The sequence below is a fragment of the Rhynchophorus ferrugineus genome, unplaced genomic scaffold, assembly GCF_030347505.1.
Source record: "Rhynchophorus ferrugineus isolate W39M unplaced genomic scaffold, kcgeb_rfMv2 rfM2, whole genome shotgun sequence".
In the NCBI taxonomy this organism is placed as follows: Eukaryota; Metazoa; Arthropoda; class Insecta; order Coleoptera; family Curculionidae; genus Rhynchophorus; species Rhynchophorus ferrugineus.
In genome coordinates, this window is record NW_027472581.1 from 68961140 (window position 1) to 68986390 (window position 25251).

Consider the following 25251-nt stretch of genomic DNA (forward strand, 5'->3'; position numbering starts at 1 on the left):
ATACACGCATTTTTTATGGACACATTTAAACGCATTTAAAACGGATTTAATTCTAGTAGCGCCATCTATGTGTTAGGCCGGGGACTTTTCAATTGACGTGTTACAGTACAATAGCAAAAATTCCATCAAATACTATGCAGGCATTTTATAATTAAGTAAACATAAAGTACAGAATATATACAAATATACAACACAGGATCATTCGCCAATTAATTATAATAAAGAAAATATATTTAATGTAACACACTGGAATAACCAGTGGTATACAATCACACAGCTTGTATTCCCATTTAACCCATAATTTACATAAATATAGAACTAATACATTTTCAAGCAAAATTTGAAATATGAACATTTAAAAAGAAGATCACTTACTGGAGTGAATTTTTTGCAGGCCATGTAATAATAATTATAAGAAATGTATTTAGTGAATGAGTGAGTTAATTAAACATTTATAAACAAATATATAGATTGGGACAATAAGTTGTCCCCAAGAAAGGAATGATAATAAAAATTATGATTACAAACCTATTCATTTGTCTTGCCAACTACCATCTAAAGACATATAAAAACTAAACAAGGAAAAATAAGCTCAATTTAATATAAATTATTTATAAACAAATATTCCTCATTAATTTAAGCGTCAAGATTTAATAGAATTTGTTTTATATGAGCCAACTGAAATTACTAAAAGACAACATTCCGAAAAGTGACAATTTCAGAGTTCAAACCAAGGTAAACCCTTCATGAACGAATTAGTTAAAAAAATGAGAACTTCATAACTGACGAGTTCAAAAGGTATATAATTTTGCATTGAATCTGCAATTTGCAAGAAGCGTCAGTGAAGAATAAATCAGCATTAGATTGCAATAACTCATATTTTACATATTTATTACATCTATTTAATTTCCTACATTAACAAAGCTTATAAATAATAATCAATAGACGTCATATTTTATTTAAGAAACGAAATACATCTCGATGTTCGTTGTGAAATATGTATCACATAAAATACATGCATATAGTTATACAACAGCTTCGGAAATCTCTTTGCAAATCTTTACAAACGACTGGACACGTCCCGACGAATGACTGGAAAATGTTTTTATTTACAATAGCATATCCCCTGACGGCATTTGCACATGAAAGAACCACCGAGAGAAAATCGAGTAAAGGGCCACTTTCAATTTTCAACTTGCATTGTAGGAGACGACCACGTCTATTCGCTGCCAAAGGGGAATTAGATACCGCATCGTAGGATTGACATCTTCAATTTCGTCGGGGTTTTTCCGTTCACTTATTCCTGCATTTTAGGTGTTCTTTGCAGTGGGGGCCGTGCCTCTTTGATACAAGCGGAAAATTAGGTCTTCTGCAGGTGAAATTGAATTTAGTATAGTTTAATTTTAAATAGTTCACATTTTCAAATTTTATCTCTGTATTTTTTATATTTTAGAAAACAAATAGTATATATATATATATATATATATATATATATATATATATATATATATATATAAGAATGGTTGTTAAAAAATTAATGTTCTATATCACTGTCATTCGTGAAAGGTAATATTAGAAAATGTTTTCCAGTAATTTAAAAGATAAAGAAATGTTAAAAAATTGGTTGTGCAAAAAATTATAGAAAAAAAAAACAAATTTCCTTGAAATTTGCTGAAAGTCTTCGATTCCTTATTTCAAAAATGTTTTCAAATTTTTCTAATCTGCATCTCTTGAACCTGTTATGTAACAAAGCTCTTTTTATAACCAACATTTGTATTGAAGATATTTGCAAAAGTTGACTAGGATTTGTAAAATTGCGTTCTTAGTATTTTATTTAATTTTAATGGGTTTTCTGCCATATTAGAGAGTATTAGAGATAATAAACTGGTGTTAAAAATCAAATGAGCGACAGCAGTAATAAAAAAGAAAACCACAGGCAATATTCGGCCAAAGTTGTTTTAACGAGCTTAAAAATTAGTTTAAAGAAACGAAACAATACGTAAAATTAAAAATCCATTTGGCAAATATACTGTGACTGATTACACCGCTGATTTTTGTATTAAAAAGGCAGAAAAAGAAAGAATTTGGTTCACTGCACGTAATAAAGTGCATCTAGATCTCTTACCTCGTAGCCAAACCATTAATTTTCGAGTTAACTGTAGCGAAGTTGATCCAGTTCACCAAAACTTGAAAGAGCCACTTTATTTTGAAAGGCATTGTCACGAAATGTTATTACTTTAAGAATATTGGAAATAAGTGGTGATAATATTCTTAATTAAACTGAAAGAACTAATTTTAAAATGTTAATAACCCGGATTATCATATACAACCAATTTATTTCAAAGTGTATTGAATCGCACTGATAATAAAAATGGAAATAGAAAGGTGGTCCGCGCACTGTCAAACCGTCAAAATAAATTTCATATGAACCCTGTTTTATTAAAACCAACTTTCCCCGATAGTTTTTATCTACGGTCATTCGGTTGCTCTGGCGCAAAATCTCTACTACCTATTTACCCTAAACTTTCCATTTATATATCATCTAGGAATGCTCGAAGCCGAAGCATTCACGCTAGAATAAAAGTTTTCGAAAGTAATTTGGACGCAAACTGCCGGTACAAAACACTCACGACTATAAACTGGAAACTGAAAGTTGAGAGCGGACAAAAACAGCCTTTCCCCCCTGTTCCCGCCACATTGTAAGTTTATCCAGGCTCGGATCGTTTTTAATTTAAAATTCAAATGCGAAACACTCGAGGATTTCCAGGTACAATTTTTTTTCTCGGTTTGACGGGAGTCCCTTTAGAAACATTAATTGAATTAAGATTAGTTGTAGCTTAATAATATATACAGTTGAGTTAAATTTTATTCGTAAATTTATATGACCTTTGATACCTTTATGAAGTTCATTTATATTGTGATTATTTTACATTTCAATCGGATACATTAGTTCGATCCTAGTCCACACTTAGACTACTCTAATTTAAATAAAATTATTGCGAATAATATCTATACTACTTTCCTTGTTAATGAAGTTCAACTTAGCAGTATTTTTTAAAATCATTTCTAAACTTTAACGAATAATAAAAACGAATTACTTAAGATTACTATTGTAGCGACCTTGAGGCATGTCGAATTTTATATCGCGGAATAACGGTCTACAAAATACCCAGAAATATAATCCCAGATGTTGAAAACACGGGCGGGGTGCCAGCAGCGCCAACTAGAACCCGACAACGAATAGCTGGCGGCAACCCCGAGACGCTTATCTGTGATGTTATTGAAGGGTATTTCGGTGATTCAGTGCTCAACCCTCGTTTGGTTTAGACGTGCCACCATCGACTGCCCAAGCCTTGTCTCCAGGTATCTCCGCTGCCATCCGTTTTATTATTTGTATTTTTCACATTTGTTTATATTGCCAATAAATAACGGCCACATAATGTAAACACCACTGTTTCATTTCGTTTTACCTCCGTTCACCGAGCCACATCATTTACCCTAAACTATAAACTAAAAAAATGTGCTGCCTATATATTGGTAGGTGACCAACGTGTACGCCGTCTCAATTGCTGGCCTACACTGAGTGTTTACACTATTTACTAAATAATTACAGTGGAATTATTTATAGTGAGTCCAGAGCGGGATTCGAACTAGCGATGTTCCTGGCAGTGAGGCAAGCAATTATGCGAACACTCATATAATCGAACCTACTAGTAATATTAATATATTTTTAAAGATAAACAACATTTCTATAACAAAAACTGATCTATAGAGAGAAAAACTGAAACAGAAGGTATATCATTTGTCCACCAATCAACTCGTACAACCTGTCAACCGATATAAAAGCCTTCCAGTTTTTCTAAACCATTTCCTGTGTTACTTGAAAAAAAAGACCTACGTAGAACGAAAATCGAAAGAGCTAAAAGCGAACCGGGCTCGAGTCGGATGTTGTAAAATAAAAATCCATTTACGGCCGTCTTCCAGCTTCATCCAGATCGATGCCGGATATGGAAAGCTCGACAATCGGAAATTCTTTTCCCTTGTAGCCGGCGTCGCTGGCAGATCCGGTACAAGGCAAAAGATTAATTGAAAAGATATTAACAGCAGAGTTGATAATCCGGTCTGGTTATTGGGATTTCTTGCCAGATTTTTATGCTATCGCCTGTCAGAAGGTAATTGATGTTTATACAGTTCGCTTTCGTATAGTACCGTCTGTAATGGTTACATTAAGAGTTTGAATTTGAAACAGTTACATCAAATATCATACATCATCTTATTTATTTGTCTTTTTATTGGCCAATCAATGAAGTAATTATTCAGAAAATCCTGTGGATAAGATACATTGAATTACTTATCTCTATTGTCTTATCTTTTTACATAAGCACTGTCATAAATAAAAACTTATATATGACTGCTTTATTTACTCATACTAATATAAAGAATCGTGTATATTTTTAATGATTAATTTTAATGATGTATATAGAAAACGTGAGACTTTTCAAAGGCATTGCGTCATATTCTGGAATATATATAGATATATAGACTTACTAAAACTTGTTTCCATCTTAAAATTATGCCAATGTTGGCAAAAGTTTTTTTTAATCATTTAATTCCTAATATTTTTGATATGGCAGTTAAATTTACAATATAATAATAAATATTCCCAAATGTTCATTATAGAAACTATTAATTTTCAAAATATTTAACTTTACCCTATGCGACTATCTTACTCGACCAAAGAACATAACATAAATATATCTCCTTTAGCATGAAACTCATTCAAATCAACATTTGAATATAATAAACAAACCTTATCTAATTTTTTAAAGATATAAATATTTAACACATTTAAAAAATATAAAAATGTTAATAACATAAAATTAATAAAAAAAGTTTTAAAATTAAAATAATTAAATATTAAAAAATATAAAGAATAAATTCAAAAAATAGATATGTACGAATTCTAAAAGAAATTAAAAATATTAATTCAAATTTATAAGAATACAATGTGAAAATATAAAATAAAATAATATATAACTAAATATTTTTATGAGCATAATGCTATAAATTTTTATTTCTGCAACATGAACTTACTTTAAAAATATTTTAACAAAAGAAATAATATTACTATCCAGATATTAATGAGCTTTTCAGGAAAATTATAAAGGCGCCATGGTAACATAATTAAAACATATATTAGAATATATATAAAATATTATTATAGAATAGAAAAAAAAACAGTGTTATTTTTGGACGATATCTCTATAAGTAATTACATAAAAATAACAATATTTATATAACAATATATAAGATCGTAAAATTTATGTTAATCAAGTAAATAACTAAAATGATAAATGATAAAATGTTTCTTAATTAAAATGTACAATTTTAAAAATTCATATATAATTATTGTTTTATTGTTATGTTCAACATGCTAACATATTTGCTATAACCACACTCAATGATCAACAGCTATGTCATAGGTTTTCTAATGTTGTCCTAGGATCAGCGTTGGCGTCGGTTATAGTTCGATTTTATGAATCTATGGAGATATAGAGTTATAGAATGATCGAACACCGAGCCCTATTTGTGTCCTCGTTATATCCATTAGTAAACTGGTTAGTATCTTGGTAAAAACTATTCTTAATGTGAATCGAAAGTAAGAACCAATAAAAATGGTAAACTCGATATGGTTATTGGATAAATAAAAAACAATAAATTCAATTTAAACCTAATTGTTCTTTCAGAAAGGGATACATTTAAAGAAAATATAAATTGTTATTGATATTAGTTAAATTTGTTATAGATCAAAAATAGATGTATATATTATAAGCATATGTTAAACAAAATTAATTAAAGTAATAAGCATGTTTCCTGACGAAAGCAATTCGATGTTTTAGCAGAAACATATCATATTTTCCTTCAGAATTAATTTTAACTTTTGTGTATAATAACTGATTAACCTTCAATGAAGTAAAAACAAGTATTTAATAAACATTGTGCAGCCTGGAAATATCCCTGTGACTAATACAAATAAATCAATATTAATAATAGGTGGGATATTTATTACTCGCCAAATTTATTATACAATAAAATTCAAAGAAAATTATATAAAATACAGCAAAGAATTAAATCAGTGACATCAGCTATATTCTTTAAACAATAAAACAAATAAAATAATTAATTTGTTGTGTGTATTAACAGAACGATTACTAGAACAGTCAGAAATATTTAATATAATATAAATTAAAAGTACTGCAGATAATCAGAAACAAACACCTATTTTAAATAGAATGCATAACAGGTCAGTTGAAAAGTTCCCGGTCTGACACATAAATGGGACTACTAAAATTAAATCCATATGTTTTCTCGTTAGCACCAACACTCAAAAGATGCGTGTATAAATTTGACCGCTGTCGGATCATTAGTTTGTGAATTATAGCGTTTTGAGTGAAGCAACTTTTGTTATTGTGGAAAAAAATGAATTTCGCGTGTTTATAAAATTTTACTTTTTGAAGGGAAAAATACAGTTGAAGCAAAAACGACTTGATGCCGAGCCCCAGGAAAATCAACCATCAAGGATTGGTATGCTAAGTCTAGACGTGGTGAAATGAGCACTGAAGACGGTGAACGCGGTGGACGCCCAAAAGAGGTTGTTACCGATGAAAGCATTGAAAAAATCCACAAAATGATTTTGAATGACCGTAAATTGAAATTGAATGAAATAGAAGACACTCTAAAGATATCGACTGAACGTGTACATTATATCATTCACGAATATTTGGGTATGAGAAAGCTCCGTGGAAAGTAGGTGTGGCGCGAACTCACTTTTGACTAAAAACAACGACGAGTTGATGATTCGAAGCAGTATTTGAATGATCAAGCGTAATAAACTCGAGTTTTTGCGTCGGACTGCACAGGATGAACCCGCTACAAAGTGTAGGAAAACGCAACTGTCGGTTGGCAAGGTCACGGCGTCTGTATTTTGGGATGCGTATGGAATACTTTTCATTGACAACCTTGAAAAAGGACCATCAACAGCGACTATTACATAGCGTTATTGGATCGTTTGAAGGACAAAATCGCCGAATTTGAAGCCGCATTTGAAGAAAAAGAAAATGCTGCTTCAACAAGACAATGCATTGTATGACAAGTCAGTGAAAACGATGGTAAAAATCCATGAATTGCTTCGAATTGCTTCCTCATCCATCGCATTCTCCAGATCTGGCCCCCAGCGACTATTTCGGGTTCTCAGATCTCAACAGAATACTCGCTGGGAAGAAATTTCCGTCGAATGAAGAGGCGATCGCCGAAACTGAGGCCTATTTAAAAGTAAAGGACTAATCGTACTACAAAAATGGTATCGAAAAGTTGGAGGGTCGCTATAATCAGTGTATAACCCTTGAAGGGAATTATGTTGAATAAAAAAAAATGCCAAAAAAAATTTGTAACTACAGTAGGCTATAGGGATTAGGGCGGAGATTTTCCAATTGACCTGTTAATTTCTAAAACACGCAAAGGTTTTACAGCCAGATTATGTCAGCAACAGTGTGAATTATAACAAGTGAATTGATCAATAATTTGAAGAGACAATGTGTATTTTGTTTGAGAACCAGCCTCATTCTTCACCACTTACTCTGTGAGGTATTGAATGCTAGTAGCTATAGGACTAGATATAAATTATTTGAAAGATCTTGTTAATTTATATGGAAATGACTATATACATAATTTTTCAAGTCAACTAAAAATTAATAAATAATAATTAATCAAATCTTAAAAAATGTCGTTTAAAAACTATCCTTAAAGTTTAATCTTGATGAAACTGTATATTTGATGAGCGATACCTAGCAATAACGAATACTCTCAAGAAGAAAATATATATAAATAGCTTTAAAAAAGATTGATAAAACTAAAGATTAGTACGTCTAAGTAATAAGCTGTATAAAATGCAAATTAGCTCTGCGTACCTAAATCATTTAAAACCTTCTATCTATACTTTGCATTTGTCTCTTGTCCATGGATCGCGAATAGAGACGTTTCAATAGCGGTTGAAGTCTTATTTCGCGAGTGATTCTCCCGTTCGGCGTCGAGCATAGAGGGGAAACAAGGTATTTTGCACAGATTAGAAAGGGATCAGACCATTCGCTGATTATTTACACAAAGCCTCGACGGCTGACTTTACGCTGATGCTTCCGTTTTGGAGCATGGGGATGGTATTGTAAACGGATTAAACCATAATTAATTCAAGAAACCGCCGTTATTTTTTGATGAGTTTCGGATAGGATCAGACGATGCTTATTTATCAATAACTCTCAGTCCCTTTTCGGTAGAATGAATAGATCTTATTAAGTTAACAGGAAATGCATTTAATAAATACACGAGGCAAAAAATAATCGAAAAATAAAGTAAATAAAACAATACGATAATATAAAATAATATAGTATTCTAATTTGTTGATTCATCAAGTCAAGTATGATAAAAATTATGAATGTTTTTATATTTATCGAAGTTGTCAAAATCAGAGTAGTTAATAGACAACTTTATATTTCTTTATATTTAACATGAGAGAAAATGTTCAGCATGAACAATTATATTTTATTGGCTTTCGAAATATTCAAAATAAAACGATCTATCAAGAGCAGGTGTATCTGATTGGAATACGAATTGTGGAGGACAATGAAAGTCCTAGTTGTCTTTCACCATATACCAATGAAAATGATTTCAAGCAAATCAAGAATTTAGTGCTCAAATATTGTTGAGTGACAACTAAAGGACTTAAATAGGATTCTTTCAATCGTTACAAAAAAACTACAATTTTAATTTAAGAATGTTCTTTATAATATTGTATTACTGTTTCTTGACAATATTTGAAATAGTCTTACTAATTTTGATCACAGTGGTATATTTAGAAAATTTGATTAAAATATTGAGTATGAGAGATATACGATGAAAGAATTCAAGCGTTCAAACTGTCATAATATAAGTTAGCATTGAAAATATTTAATAGAGCGAGACAGTGGAGAAACAAGCAAAAATATGTAACAAGCAAGAAACAAGAACAAACATCTGAATAAGAAATTCTAAACTAAGTTGAAGGAATTAGTTGAATCCTGCATATATTATGATATATATAATAAGTAAAAATATGGACGTATAATGCATTTGAAACAAACGCTGTAAAATTTTGGTAGTAAAAACGACTAAAAACTGAATATCAAGTATAAAAAGTCTCAAGGCATTTAATGAATATACGGTAAACATTGACTTATGAGAATCCTCTTTATCTAGTGTACACAAACCAAACTAAATATTTTTAGATATTTTCAAAATGGATATAAAACATGATTACATAAAGAAAAAAAAAGCATTGTAATGTTTGCAGTGAACACAGTCAGGTTGGCCGAGCGGTCTAAGGCGCCAGATTTAAGCTCTGGTTCTCGAAAGGGAGCGTGGGTTCGAACCCCACACCTGACAATTGTGACTTTTTTGATATTATTAAATTATAATTAGAAAGAATATTTTCTTTGTATATAAGTGCTTCATATTAATATCATATAAAAACTATTTATAAAAAATCGTCTTTACATGCATTTTTATACACATTTTGTTACATTGTTTTTATTACCAATTTAAGAAAAAAAATTAATGAACTCCAAGAATAAATAATTAAACTATATAATATCAAACAAGATAATATATCTTTGAAAATTACAAAGCTCTCAAAAATAATAAAGATTCTCTTTAAATAGAACAAAACAATTTAATATGCTTTTCATAATAAATCAAATACCATGAGTGATTGAATCGTCCATGTAAACGTATCATTTCAATTTGGTCTTTTTACATCCTGAGGTGTTAATGAAGACAAATTATTTTGGCGGCTGCCTTCTTTAATTGACTGGTCTATCTGATATAACCACAGCCAACGTTGAGACTAATGCCGTAGGCTTTTAGATAGGCGTTTCGGCCTTGCTGCCAATTCTAATCTGCAGTGGGAAACCCGGGAATAATTTATAAATGTGAATATTACAATCATTTTCACTATTGCTTTTTATGTTTCTTATAGACTTTTTGTTATAATTACTGACACATAACCATTACACTTAGTATTTTTTAACTTAATATTATCCGTAATGCCCTTCGATAAACATTTATTCCTATTTCCTACATTCATATTAAATCGAATTTATGTATTTTCATATATTATAGTTATAGATTTAAGTTGTCTGTGAAAATATTAAAGAAACAATCCAAATGTAACCCATATCTCCTAAGTTTTGAAATATTGTACTAGGTTCAGCGGTGATGCCAGTACTATTACTAAATAATAAACAAAAGGATTTCCGCGAACTGTTATTTAAATATAACTGAAACATTATACGGTCGCAATATGTAACATGTTAACCAAAATAAATGCAACAAGCATTAAAATTAAAAGTTCGAAACCAAGGTGATTGGCTGGAATTATTCAGTAGGTTTAATTATTTCAGAATGCAAATTTATTTTGGCAACCGTTTGTTAATCAACTGTTGCATTACATATAACCATACTCAACGCTTGGCGTAATACCGTAGGCTAATGCGGCGTTGCCGCTTAGTTTTCTGGGCGGAAAAATACCGCCGGGGTTATTTTAATCTGTCCATTCTCAATGTATATAAAGTTATGATAATGATACACGGATATAATTGTAATAACATGCGAACGAATAGAGTAATATAAACAATAGTGGCATAAATACTTATATAATCGTATAAGGATGTAATATATACATTTATACTGTTTGTATTAAGTACTATATTTGTATTAATATATATTAATAAACTTTAAATATTAATAATAAAATAATTTGTTTATTGATTGTATGATTTATTGATGTAAGCAACATGAATAGGCTAGATGACTATTTTTAAAAAACTACGATAATTTAACGTATAAGTTGTTTGAGAATTCATAGAGAAACTTGATATGCTATAGCATCTCTAAATACATATTTTGAAAAGTACTTGATAGGTTTTGCAGTTGCACATGCCCATACAATTGTAAGGCTATTATCAAATTGTAATGGAATTGTAATTAACATTACTTGGCACTTACTAAAAAACTAAACTAAAACTAGCACTAACTAAAAGTTTATGAAAATCAATCTATCATCAAATGTACATTGTTTAATTTTGTGTGTTGTAGTTACTATCAACTATGTAAAATGAATATTTTGGTAGCCCTGTCAAATATATTGCATCTGTATGATCAAATTACCATTATAACATCTTTCAGTAGGTTTGTCATCGATACAACTTAGGTTTGTCTTAGCAAATATAGGGCACTTGATTTTAATACTATTCTCACAGCTCCCAACTGATGATTGCCCTATTATTGAGTACTCTTTAGAGTCATTAGAGTTATACTGACAGTATTTTTACTTAATATTCCTCAACATTCTACCGCATTTTCTGGTTAGTGTATTTGGAATACTTACTCATTTCAACTCTATTAAAGTTCTACGATTCATTCTTAAATTATTATTTCAATTACGGTCACAAAATATAGTATTTATCGAACGAATCGATTGTGGTGGGCAAATTTAGGTTATTTGCCTTGGTAAGCCTTAGTTCAATTTCTTCATTTATCTTTTCTTTCCGTTGGTTGCGCAAAATCAATTTTTTAACTGTAGAATAAAAGCGCGCTAAAAAGTTCAAATGTTGGAATGTGGAAATGATGATTAGGAATGAGTAAGTGACGTCAGTGTTTCGTAGCGCTTCTAATAAATGTATTTTTAATAGTCTCTCTATAATATATTATTATTATAAATCAATATTTTCGTGATTATTTATTAGTCATCTAGTTTATTATAAAAATATTCACCGACGAATTAGATCGGCAGAATTAATACAGTTTAACTAATGATTTTAGAAATCCACTGGATGGATGTTGCGGCAAAAATCAAGCGATTCGGAAACGTGGCAACACTTGAAAGATTCTCTTTAAACGCATTTAAAACTAAATGTCCTTGTGCGTGTTATTAGCCTATAGTAAATGCACTGTGGGTCATTCCAGGTCAAAATAAAACGTGATCTACGATGTTATGCCCACTTTTTGTGTCGTTATGGTGCGTGGTATATTGCACGGAATGAATTTCACTCGGTTGTTGATAAGATTTTTATTCCCACTGCTTGGTACAGGAAATGACTTTACGAGGGGTAAACAATTTCTGGTGACAAACGTTGAGTAAGGTGCAGTGCATGGATTAAGTTTTTATAAGAGTCAATAAAAAAACTATATGTAAAAAATCAGTTATCTCGCCTAGATAGTGACTTGAAAGCTTAGATTACTTTGTTTATTTTAACATCAGATATTACCAAGTTGATTATATTAATATGAGGTGCTTGCATGTATTTCCATTATTTTGTCGCCTTAAAAAGGCAATTATTGAGAAAAATGTATACGCTATATATTGATTAAATATTTTCCACCACTTTTCCCATCTTTCTGGCAACATGATGTTAGTTTGGAAGCGATCTAATCATTGATTCATATTTCCATTTCAGTATTTTAAAATCGTGTACCATGTTACATCGAGCTGGACATGGGGTAAAAGAAGGTACTATGTTTGGTGAGTACACTGGTGCGACAGGAGTTATTCGACCTGCAACAGTGTATTTCTCACAACATTGCGACGTGTGGTGGTGAGCTGTCATTTAATTGTGAGTACCATAGAGTATACATAGAGGTTTTACTTAAATACGCGAAACCGAGGAAATGTTTTGTGTCCGACCAATACTGGCTCTGAGACCACTTTTTTGATTGGTTCTTTAGAATTGGCTACAAAGACATTTGATTGGCTCATTTCTATAATGCGATTGTTTGTTTATGAGGCTATTTTTTGTGTGACATAAAGTACGATCGGCATGTTTGTACTACTACTATTTGATTATAACATATCTTCATTCCCAAAAGTGTTAAAAAAAGTGTTGCGGAAATAAAAAACCAGACGAAGTTTTCCTTGGAAGAAACAACCAAAGTTAGATAGATTAAGGAAGTGTGCGTGTGACTCAGCATTGCTTTTAACTGGTACATATTATTATTTACAGGAATACAACAGAAGAAATCATGAAAATATAACCCACACAAAAAACCAAAATATGTCCAAAGGAAACAATAGTAAAATTACATTGAAGGTAAATGTGATTATACATGAAAAGTTTTTGTTGCCCTTTAAAAAGTTGTTTGTAAAGTACCGTCAATTTAAAACTTAATTATTTTCAAGGGGTTCATTTGCTTGGAACATATTTTGGCTTAAGGCTCCTTAACCGAGATAACCTTTTCAACAAGGATGTTAATAAAATACATTAATACAAAATAATATAATACAATTTGTAGACCAATAAGATGAGATTGATTTTATAGACAAGATATTATCATGCTTGTTTTATTATATTGTTAATAGGCGCTTAAGCAGTCTTTTTAACTCCTCGATTCTATCATAATAAGAGCACAGCAGTAATTTTGATATATACCTTACATTTTTTCTTGCTGTTCTTTAAAGTATTACTTTTTAGTATGTTTTCTCTATTCTGACGTATATCATATGATTTAACCGTTTTAGTTATCCGTTCCATAATTTTCACAATAACATTGAAAAATAATTATAACTTGCCTCAATACATTGTTGTGCCGAACAAGAAAGTAAAATATTAACAGACACAGAAAAGTTTCATTACATTAATTTCATTTAAAGAAATAGTTTCATTACAGGTGCCTGTAACGGTAATATAAACTAACCAATGAAATTCAGCGTCATTTCTGTCGAGAACATGCAAAGCAATTCTGAAATTATTTGTATTAAGCTAACATTCTATATTACTCTATGGTAAATACAGACCTGAGAATCCGGCTCGAGCTCGATCAGCAAATGTTATGTTTTGCCTTTTTTTCATCAATGTACATCAGATCTGTACCCACCATAAGATAATAATGCAAGTTACAGGCGGTTGTAGATCTGTTGTGCAACAATATGTCATTCAATTTGTTCAATTGACCGGTAATTTTAATAATCCAATTGATTGGTAAACACCTGCATTAACAGATTCGTTTGGTTTTAACATCTTATGAACTTTACATCTTAATGATCCGACCCTTTAGAACATGAACTTCTCAAGCTTCCTGAAAGCCATTTGAGAGTTTGTGCTGCATTTTCGTGCAATAAATAATTTTTGCAATTTATTGTGCTTGAGCTTTGTTGGTCCTCTAGGCCATTTTGTGTCATTGATATCATCGTATATCGGCAACTTTTATATTGTGGAAACCAAACCCACAGCTTGAATATTGCGAGATACCATCATTTTAAGTTTCTAAAATTATACGAACAACAACAAAATTATTATTTATTTCTTTAAATCAAACAACAAAAGGTAACTAATGTCAATACTGAATAATAGTTTATTTTGTTTGGACTTCTTTATGTATTTTGAAGTTATCTTTCTCTCTTTTAAAACATTATTTAACATCAAAATACTCCTATTCCTTGCTATGATAGAAGATGTTTCACTAAAACCATTCTTACTTATAAACTAGAGAAAACCAACCTTTGATCAATATGGACAAGATTAAGCTATTTTAAAAAAGTAAAACTTTCGCCAGTCTACAAAGAGAACAAAGGTGTCCTAAAAGCTTTCGAATAGGTTTGACGCAAACGCGACCTTCCTGCTAAGAAGTTACAAAAAAACTTTTTTTTATTGAGAATTATCCAATAATCCATAAATTGAGATTATAAGAAATATAAAACTGATTATTTGACTGGCATATGGCAAATTGAATATTAATTAAATGAAGAATCAATTAAGGAGCAGTGAATAATATCAATACAGTCATATTCCAACCGAAAATATAAATGATTTACATTTACAAATATTTAATAAAACAAATAAAGTTTCCATGTACAAAATCAGCTCGAGCAAACTTCCAGTTCTCACGAATTTCGATTCATGTTATCGTCAGTTATGTCTGTAAACAAAGTCGTAGCAAAATCGGACAAAGTCATGTGGAATGATCGCATTTCGTGATTTCGAACTCCAGCGATTTCGAAGAAAATATCAATATCTCAGTTTCCGTCGCGCAAACCTTTTTTGTCATTATTTTGGGCTGAGAATTATAGCTGTAATTTCACGCTATCGCTGATCTTCGGGAGCGAAAAGAATTATGTTGTCTAGAAGGTTTTTATTTCCTTTTAGTCCATGGAAGTCTATACGAGAAAAAACGAACTGGTTTATTTCAAAGCATTTTCAAATAGACTTTCTAAATATCTAACTTTCTATAAGATTAATTTTGCAAATCAAGTTTATTTGATCCAGAGTGAATAGTTCTATAAAAAGAAATTGTTAAAAGTGTGATTAATACTAATACACAACTAGAAGAAAGTAACGAAAAAATTCAACAAACTATCGTTTTAAAATTGGTAATTTTATGTTTTGTTGTAATTCTTGCATTATAAGAACATCGAATGAAATATATTATGTTTTCTTCACACTGCCACGTTGACATTCAGTTTTAATTTGAGCTTGATCTTGAGTGTTCAACATTGACATTGAGCCTTACTATCATCATATGCAAATTTAGAATGTCATAGGTTTATTTCGATTTGACAAAGCTAATGAAACTACACTTCCTATATTTAGGTAAACATTATTATTGATTTATTGAAGATATTTTCTCGTTATTTAAATGATATAATTTTAGTTAAATAGCGATGTGGCAATATTTTAATCTTCTTCTTAACTCAATCTTGTAGAACTTTTTTTAACTATGTATAACTATGATTCCATTTCCAATTTCGAAGTGAATACGAGTTAACAAATTATCACAAAAATCTACTTTTCATCAATCATTAATCAACCACATTTTTGGGGTGCTGCACGTTTTACGCTTTTACAGGTTAAGCTGGTGGTACCACAATATTGGTCGAAATAGCCGAGAGCCGAGTTATAATAGAAGTACCAGAATAATGTGTTATATTCACAAATTCTATATAGAAAGTATTAATAAATATGCATAAAATAGAAGATCATACGACATAAGATAACATATAGTAGGTGATTACATGTATTTTGATCATCGATATCTTTTGGTAAAATTCCGAAATATCAATATAAACAATTGCCAAACAACCGAACCTAATTGTAAAAATTGATTACTTGACATTTTTAATTGACATGTTTGTACATAAAATGATTGTTTTCCATTTAGTATTAAGTTCTTAAGTATATACAGACGCTAATACTGGAACACTCAAGATTGTATTTTCGATATTTATTACTCGTGTTGTTTGATTTAAAGAAATCTGCTGCCGAAGTTCATCAACCATTTTTAGAGATTTATGGTGATGTTACTTCGGCATATCCTTATTGTCGGTTTTGGTTTCATTAATTTAAGTGGCTAGTTTGATGTCAATGTCACAAAACACCCTGGAAGAACAAAAAGTACGAAGACAATGAATTGTAAGACTTGTTGGACGAAAACCTAGCTCAGAATCTCAAAAATTGGCAGACATCGAAGTATATAGCTGAAAGAGTATTCCTTATTGAGTTGAAATATGATGGAAGGATCCAGTATGACAATACCAAGCTTAAGAAGTCATAGGTTAGTGTAAAAGAGTGATTAAAATCGACACCGAAACGAAATATTCCTGACCATAGAGTCTTTCTGTGCATATGGTGGGATCAGCAAGGTGTAGTGCGTTAGGAGCTACTTGAACTGAATCGAACTGGGACCACAGATTAAGGATGTCGAAAAAATATCGACTTATTTTGGGCCGATATTTTTTTCAAAGAAGTATAGATGGTTGTAACTAAGAGTATCGAACTTTTAGTTACAAAGTAAAATATCGTTATTAAAAACCTAGGGTTTTTGAAGGGGAGTATCAAACTTTAGTTTTGATTTCCTTTTTCCGGTCACCAAATTAATTTTACGTGGAAACTGGAGCGGAAAAAATACGATGTATGTATCGAACTTTTGTTTTGAAATTTCTTCAGTCCTCAATGGAATAAGCTAAACCAGGAACATAAGACCACCCGTTGCACAAGTAGTGAAGTTGTTGCACTATTGTATTTCAAATGGGAAGTTCTGCCGCACCCAGTGTACACATCAGACATAGCGTCCTCTGGCATTCTCACTTTGTCAGACCGATGCAGCTGGAAACGGTTTCGAGGTGAAGAATTGAAAAAACTGATAGATGACTGGATTCCAATATTGTTTATGTCACAATCAAAACATAATTATAAATTTGAAACGCAAATTACTGTAAAAAGTAAAAACTATATTTTGCGATATATGTAATTGAAATTTGTGGAAAAAATGATGGATGACCATAGTAGTGCCGCCAAACTTTTATATAATGTTACTTACATCTTCCTATGTAAGTTTGATAAGTACAATTACCAATATTGAATAATCATAAGCTTATCAAACGACATCAGATTCGTCATTAAGCATATGCAGTGTCAATCTAATGAGTATCAGTGAAACAATATATAACATAAACAATAATAAAAACAGTCTGATTATTTAAAGTCTAGATAGCTTAACAAAAAAATTGAAGCTTTTCAGTTGAATGTAGAATGATTGACCATACATAACTAAACAGATGAATAAACATAAAATAAGTTGTGATCCTAAATACACCGAATAGAATGTTACAGAGACACAGATTCTAATAAGTGTCCATACAAACATGGAACGCGTTTAATATTGATTTATATATTCTGAAACAAGAATAATAAAGTCGAAGTCACCTCTGTTAGCGATTTGAAATATTTAAAAATGAATTACGCTTAGGCTTTTTATTGTAGAAAAGCAAATATCGATAAATTGATTTCTGAGACAATAATTTTTAGGGACGTAATGCCCGATCATAAAACTCTCACTTTCAAACAACCCGTAACTCATATTAAAAAAAACGGTCCTTTTTGCCCGGGGAGTGTTTAAACCGCAAATCGATTTCTAATATACGGTCGTCGGATTCAAGTACGCCGCTTCGTAAACTTCCCCACCAGCCAACCCTCTGATCTGCTGACGATTTTTATTAGTTTTTAAAACAGCACAAGTCGATTATTTACGGTCGGCTCTTCACGAAACAATTCCGCGATGATTGCGCTTGATAAACACCGTTGCCTTGTCATCGATGAAATATTTACGCGGATAAAACGGACAAGAAGCGTCTTTATTAACTTTCTATTCCTTAATAGCTTTCGAATATATCTCAGTCGTTCCCCAACAAAAGTCTGGTTAGTCCATATTATAATAATTATATAAAACATTGGTCGATAACAATAAATGAAATTATTTAAAAATAGTGGAGTGACAGTGGTATATGTCTCTAGGACAACGTGGGACAAAAGTCTCTCTTGACCATTTTGATTGTCTATAACTTTGCTCAAAGAAAATATAACTCAGCTTGGTTTTCATAAAAAGTTTATTTAGTCTTCACATTTTTGTTCGTCGTGATTGAAAAATTAATTTACTTCAATTTCGTGATGAATATTAACCTTAAGATGTTGAATCGTTTGGGGCTTATTCACATAAATATTTGGTTTTAAAAAAATCCCATAAGAAAAAATCTGGTGCTGTTAAATCCGGAGATCTAGCTGACCATACTAAATCGCCACTTTGCGAAATTAGCCTTGCTTGATTGTTGAACGAGTTGTGTGTACTGTAGCCTCATCTTGCTGAAACTACATGTCCTCTAGTTTTTGCTCTTCCATTTCATGTCTTGGTACCGTTCAGCAGTAACAGAAACACCTTGGTAATTTTTAAAAAATCCAGCACGAATACTACACCATACAGTTATTTTTAGTGCACGCTATGATGTTTCACGAATTAATTGAGGATTCTGTGTTCCCAAAACCGACTGTTCTGTTTATTGACGTGGCCACTGAGAAGAATGGGCTTCATTGCTCTTTATCGATTTATATGAAAAATCTCCAATTTCACCAGATAGCCTTAGCATTTTTGGACTAATTGAATTTTGTACGGACCATGTATGTGACATGGTTCCCAGGCCTCCGAAGTGATTATCGCGCATCAGAGCTACATTTTCAGCGTTAAGAGGTGTCCGTTGTCTCCCAGAATAAGGCCTGCCTGCTGTCGTATGGTATTGTTGAACATTCGCCTGTAAACGATAAATTGTGGTTTTGTGAGGCAGTGGACGATTAGAATATTTTTGACGCAATTTCCGCCGAGTGAAAATAATGGAACGATTATTTTCAAAAATTGTTCTTGTGGCGTATATTTATCCATAATAAAATTCTACGTCTTTTGGACGTCTACACATCACAATGCTTAAAGTAAGCTTGCGTCACATAACCAAGAAGGCGCGCAATCAAAATGGTAGCGGGACTTTTGCCCCATATGTTATTTAATATGAACACAATATAACAACAACTGAAAAACGAAACAATTAGCTTGAAAAGTTGGAAGGAAATAAGTTTCCAAAGTGTTACCAATGATTGCAAGCGAAATATACTGGTGTAATAATAAAGAGTAAATAAAATAAAAATATGGCTTCATCCTTATACAAATCAAAACTTTATTTATTAGGGGCAATTAGGTAATATGAATGAAATAAATTATTTAAAAAAGAGCTTGACTTTAATTTATTCGAATTTTCACTCATGCAATATAAACGCTTGGAAATTTCTGAAACTATCCCTAGTCCGTAGATAGATTGAGAATATCGAAGTTTTGAGGAACACCAATAGTTTGTCCCTCGGTTCCAGGATTTCTGGAATTTGTTCAGAAGTCATTAAATGCGAACTGATTAATGAAAGATTCTATTCTACCCACAAAAAATTGTGTAAAATTATTCGAAATATGACTATGAACAACGGACAGCTTTGGTCATTTTCTTCCGGAGGAAGCTGCACGACTCATATGCCGCTAATTATTCAATCAAACCCCTAGGACAATGTTCCATTTGAACTAGCTGCAAGTGCTTTAAGCTTCTTTCAGATTCAAATACGAACATATATTGAAGAATATTGTTAGCGCTTTGGTTGGTTCCAGATATTAGCTCCTCATTTTTTGAGAATTGTTAATACAATAAAAATCATCAAAGTTTATGTACGTACCCAACAGAAAGGTTTGATGTTTGAAACGAATGATGATGATGATTATGATGAATGAAAGAAGTTTTTCCGATTTTCGAAATTTGCTGATGAAGATGTTACGGTTAATAATAACATTATGAAAATAAAAATAATATAAATATATTTTAGTACTTTTAATGATACTGTAAAAATTACATTTTAATATAATTAATTATTGTCAATTTAATAATTTTAATTAAATCAAATAAATATTTTTTTCCTGACCAATTATATGAATTAATATATTATTTATGTATATATTATTTATGCATTATTAATGTTACTACATATTCTTCTGCAGACGTATATAGGAAAATATTAACTAGAATATGATTAACTCACCTAAATTTTTGATAATAATACCAATAAAATTATATGGTAATATTTATTTATAAAATTTAAAATACGTATTACTAAAGCAATATTCAAATAATTAATATAATTTGTACTCACTAATTTCATACCCAATTTGGACGAACGTGCTTACCTGAAATGAAAAAAGATTATTAGACATAATAGATAACAATTAACTGAAATTAATACAGAACAAAACTTATTATTGTATTAAACTATTGCTAATTTAATTATTTTATGAATAGAAATTATTTCAATTCATAAAATTGGTTTAATCAGTCAATTATAAAACATATTTGGACTTATGGGGTGCTAATATAGGGTTAAATTAATTAAGACCTTAAACCCACTAGTAATCCATGGGCGATTAATTACCAATTCTTACCGCTAGGTAACAAAAAGAATGATCTCGAAATCAAAATAGATCTATGAACTTACTAAGATTTCGTTTGAAACACGAACAAGGTTGCTAAAGCACAATAATACAACTACTGGAAATATGCCCGGAAAATCTACAATTTGTACCATACCATACGACTTGTATAGTATATTTATTTTTATTTTAATTTGAAAAATATTAATAAATAACTTTGTAAATTAAGAATGTACTAACTAAATTAAAACTACTGCTTATCTAATGTAAGATGTAATAAAACATAATATTCAGGGTATTTTTTTATATCAAATTAACTTATTTAGTAATTTTAGTAAATATTAGCTCCAGTCGTATATTACTTCACGGAACTGTACTTATACGATGAGTATACATAAATGTGAATGGGTAAATGCAAAAAATTAGTCTGCTTGTTTTCCACAGGACCACAACAACTGAAACTCCAAAAATAAAACGAACCTTTTATTGTTTAAAAAAAGCGCACAATCGCAAGTACGCGAAACGCTCGAAAAAACGAGGAGTATCCCCCAGCCCCATTATGAAAAGTACGCTTTTTAACTGCACTAACTACCGGCATCGCAAAAGTCAAAAAGACAATCGAACAAAACGTTTTTGTCTGCGTCGAGGCCGACGCTGAGGGCGGACAGGAAATTTCGCATAAAAATTAAAATTGCATTATGCAGACGGCCGATCTTTATTTCTGTTCAGCCGATGCAAAAATGCAACTTCTCATTGTTGGCAGAAATTATGCATGACGCACGGGAAGTGGATTTAGACTGGAACGTGAGGTGGTTGCAATACACGAGCGAGGAGACGAAGGGGTATTTGAGGAACAAGCAGCTCGCATATTATTACAAAAGACAATAATAACATATTTAGCACGTTATAGACCATTGTATTTTCATTAGGCCTCACTGAAATACCAGTCTACTAAATTGTGTTGCTCTATGCATCTCATAAAATCTTTAAAATGATTTTATTATGTCTGTTGAAGTATGGGAGAGATTACACGAATCATCAAAAAAATACAATATTATTTTCTCCCTCTTTTGTAAAAATTAATTCGTGAAGATGTATTCAGTTTTAGAACGTTTATTTATGAACTTAAATCACAATGATAAGCTTTAAGTATATTATGAATACAGAAAGAAATATTTAAAACAAAGATACAAAACAATAATGTTATCAGTCAGCCTTATAGTAATATTAATAAAGGAACAATCTTGAGTTAATTAAGAACAAATCAGCAGGAGATGACTATCTCCCTTGTTCAGGTATATGTAATAAAAAATGTCGGTAATCTACAGTACTAAGAATAAAAGATAATATTTTGAATTTGGATTCATCTTGGAGTTTCAATCAACAACAACTTTTGTTCTACAGAGCTGTTCAGACTAATGAAATTTGATACTGTCAATGTACTTCATAGGAATTCCAAATATATAAATTAGGACAGCTTAATCACTTCAAAAAATATATATAATAATTCATACCTAGCCAACTTAAAAACAACTAGGAAGTTATAAAAAAAGGTAATTATATTACGACATCCCAACCAATTATATAGAATTTTGTTATTACTTATCACCGATAATTAATACGGTTTATTTGCATTGTACAGTAATTATTATTTATCTGATGAAATACTCTCGAATATGCCGCATATGCAATATTAAAATTTGCATTTAAAATAACCTCATCATCTGCTAGAAGAGAAACGTTTTTGTTACTGTTCCCTTCGGTTTTTATTATTAGATTTAAAAAATTATAAAAATTCTATTTAGAAAATAATGTTATGGATATTATAACGAAAAAAATTATACTGTAGTAACATTTTTGCGGTATATGAACAAAATGTCGTTAAGTAAGGATTACATAATGATCAACAAGTTCAATATGAAGATAGTTAAGGCAATTAAGACATTTGACAAAATCAAACTACTTAGCCAGCTTGGCCCACCTACTGTTGCGACAGTCGCGGGTTCGAATCCTGCAGGGGTGTGGTCGTAAATTTATGTTTGTGATTGTTTAATATTTGTGATTGTCCTAGGCTAGAATATAAAATCCGACAAGGAAAATGATCCCAGCCACGCCGGTAACCAGGCTGGGTAAGACCGGATGTCTTCTAGGATGATTTCTAAAGTTGGTCACTCGCCAGTCGGTAGGCTGACTGCTGAGGACCGTGGTTCAGAGCCCACGTTAAGCAGTAGGTCCAGTCTAGATAAACCACTAGTTGGTAAATGGAAACTTTAAAATAGAGAAAAAAAAAACACCCAACATAAATGTGATAATATTCTCATACAGTAAATTTCAATTAACATTTTAAATAAGTAGGTGTCTCATAAATTAGTAAAAAAACGTTTAAAATTAAATACCGAACCTAATCTATGCGAACATAAATACAATCAACGTACAGTCCATAAATACAGCTAAACGCATATGAAATTTACAATGCCATATTTTATTCTCCCATTCCATATCACCGGGTTCATTAACCTGTACAATACTCGTTCCTAATATTTAATGTTATCGTTATATTGCGGATTTGAGAAATGCACAGATAAAACGTAATTGTAGATATTTTCAGCATAGTTTCGACTCTTGTCGGGTTGGGTCTCGCTATTCAAACAGCCGACTATCTGGCTTCATAATGAAGTGTTAAAACGATAGGAAATGTAACACGTCCCTGTCGGAAATATTTGCTATGTAAATATCAGAATGAAAATGCATGTTACACAGTCCGCTTTGCATTCTTGTCTATAATTGAATATATGATATTCGTTTTTAGTACGAGGGTTGTCTTTTATATTCTGAGATTTCAGTTCGAACAGAACTATTTATCTTAATCCATCTTAAATGGATAGCTCCATTGTTCCTTTGAGAAACATAGTTCATAGACGTTAACTTTTATTTATTTTTGATTTATTAAAATTAAACAAAAGAGAGATAAGTAAAAATACACTGTATATATTTAATATTTATGCAAAATAGCAGTCTTCATATTACTACAGATCCTTTAAACACTAAACTGAATTTATTTCAGATCTGCTATGGTTGAGCACACATTGTCTGACCTCCTCCCATTGATGGACCACAATATGGTAAAAGTTCACTTGAAGATCTGCAAAATACCAATATACAATCCAAATGACTCGAATAGTTATAACAATGAGATGAAGCAATGAGTTATAATAATGAAAATTTATATTAAGCCTGTTTCTAGAATTGGTTGGACATAGTCTAGTGTATGCAAAACGAATAAACTCCGTATATATTGAAAATTGGTATTACCTAGTAGATAAATATTTGATACATAACATATGATATATGGATAATTTGCTTAAATATAAGGAAGCTCCAATGCAACTAATATTAAAACAATCCAGTGACATCAAAATAAATCGAAAACATAAGTAAATGAGTAAGTAAAAAAAAACTATTATTTTACAGACTGGCAAATGGAAGACATATTATAGTTGTTGATGAAATTGTAACATTTAACATATATAGTGTGTAAGAGACTACTATTATCAACAGAAAATTTACCAGTGCTGTACCCTAATAGCCTATCTTAATAAGAAAATTCGATTTAGAACAGTCGTCAGTACATGTCTGCTTGAATATCTGATACACTAAACAATAGTCATATCCTATTATCCTAATTTTTTTAGATTATACTGAGTAACATTACTATCCTAGATGCATCAGAATTTCAATTAGACTGAGAGCTAAGTTAACAGATTTAAAAATCTTTAAAAAAATATTTGCTTTAGAAATCAAAATAAGTATAAATATCATAATTAAAATATATAGACCCTGTATAATTATGTGTTGATTAATATGCACCATTCAACTCTTGATAACACCCAACTCTGCGATAATTAACAGTGTACGAATGAAAGAGGCGTTCAAGAAAACGAGGACAGAGCGAATGAAAAGAACAAAAAAAAGAGCCAAATAGGTCAAATTGTAAATCGACAGAAAAACTGCAGCTCTGTCCACGTGTGCGTGTCATAACGCTGTCTGCGGCAGAGGCTAAAAATGGCCACAAGTTGGCGACGAAGGAAGGTCAACGTACGCGAATGTGTGTCAGTTCTGTTCAGCTGCAACAAAATTTGCAATACCAATTTATTTCAGCGATATGGTCTTGTGTTAACGGTGAACATCAAATGGGTTTAGGCTCTCGAAATGACGATGATTCATTTAATTACGGATGCTGTTTGATTAGAAAATTCGCCATTTTAAGAGGACGATTCACGCAACGAATTAAAACCATTTCGAGACGAATACCCAAATTGGTAATTATTTCTACAGAAAAATAACTTGGGTTAGATTAGAAGTAATTTATGATCGATTATGGTCGAAAAA

At 31.1% G+C, this 25251-nt stretch overlaps 1 protein-coding gene and 1 non-coding gene across 2 annotated transcripts in view; one reads left to right on the forward strand and one right to left on the reverse strand.

The window, feature by feature from the left end:
• heca (hdc homolog, cell cycle regulator) overlaps positions 1 to 25251 on the reverse strand; it is a 285257-nt gene that overhangs the window by 34895 nt on the left and 225111 nt on the right. The gene's annotated exons all lie outside the window — the stretch shown is intronic.
• On the forward strand, positions 9391 to 9474 carry TRNAL-UAA (transfer RNA leucine (anticodon UAA)). Its single transcript has one exon. It is a non-coding gene; the product is annotated as a tRNA-Leu (tRNA).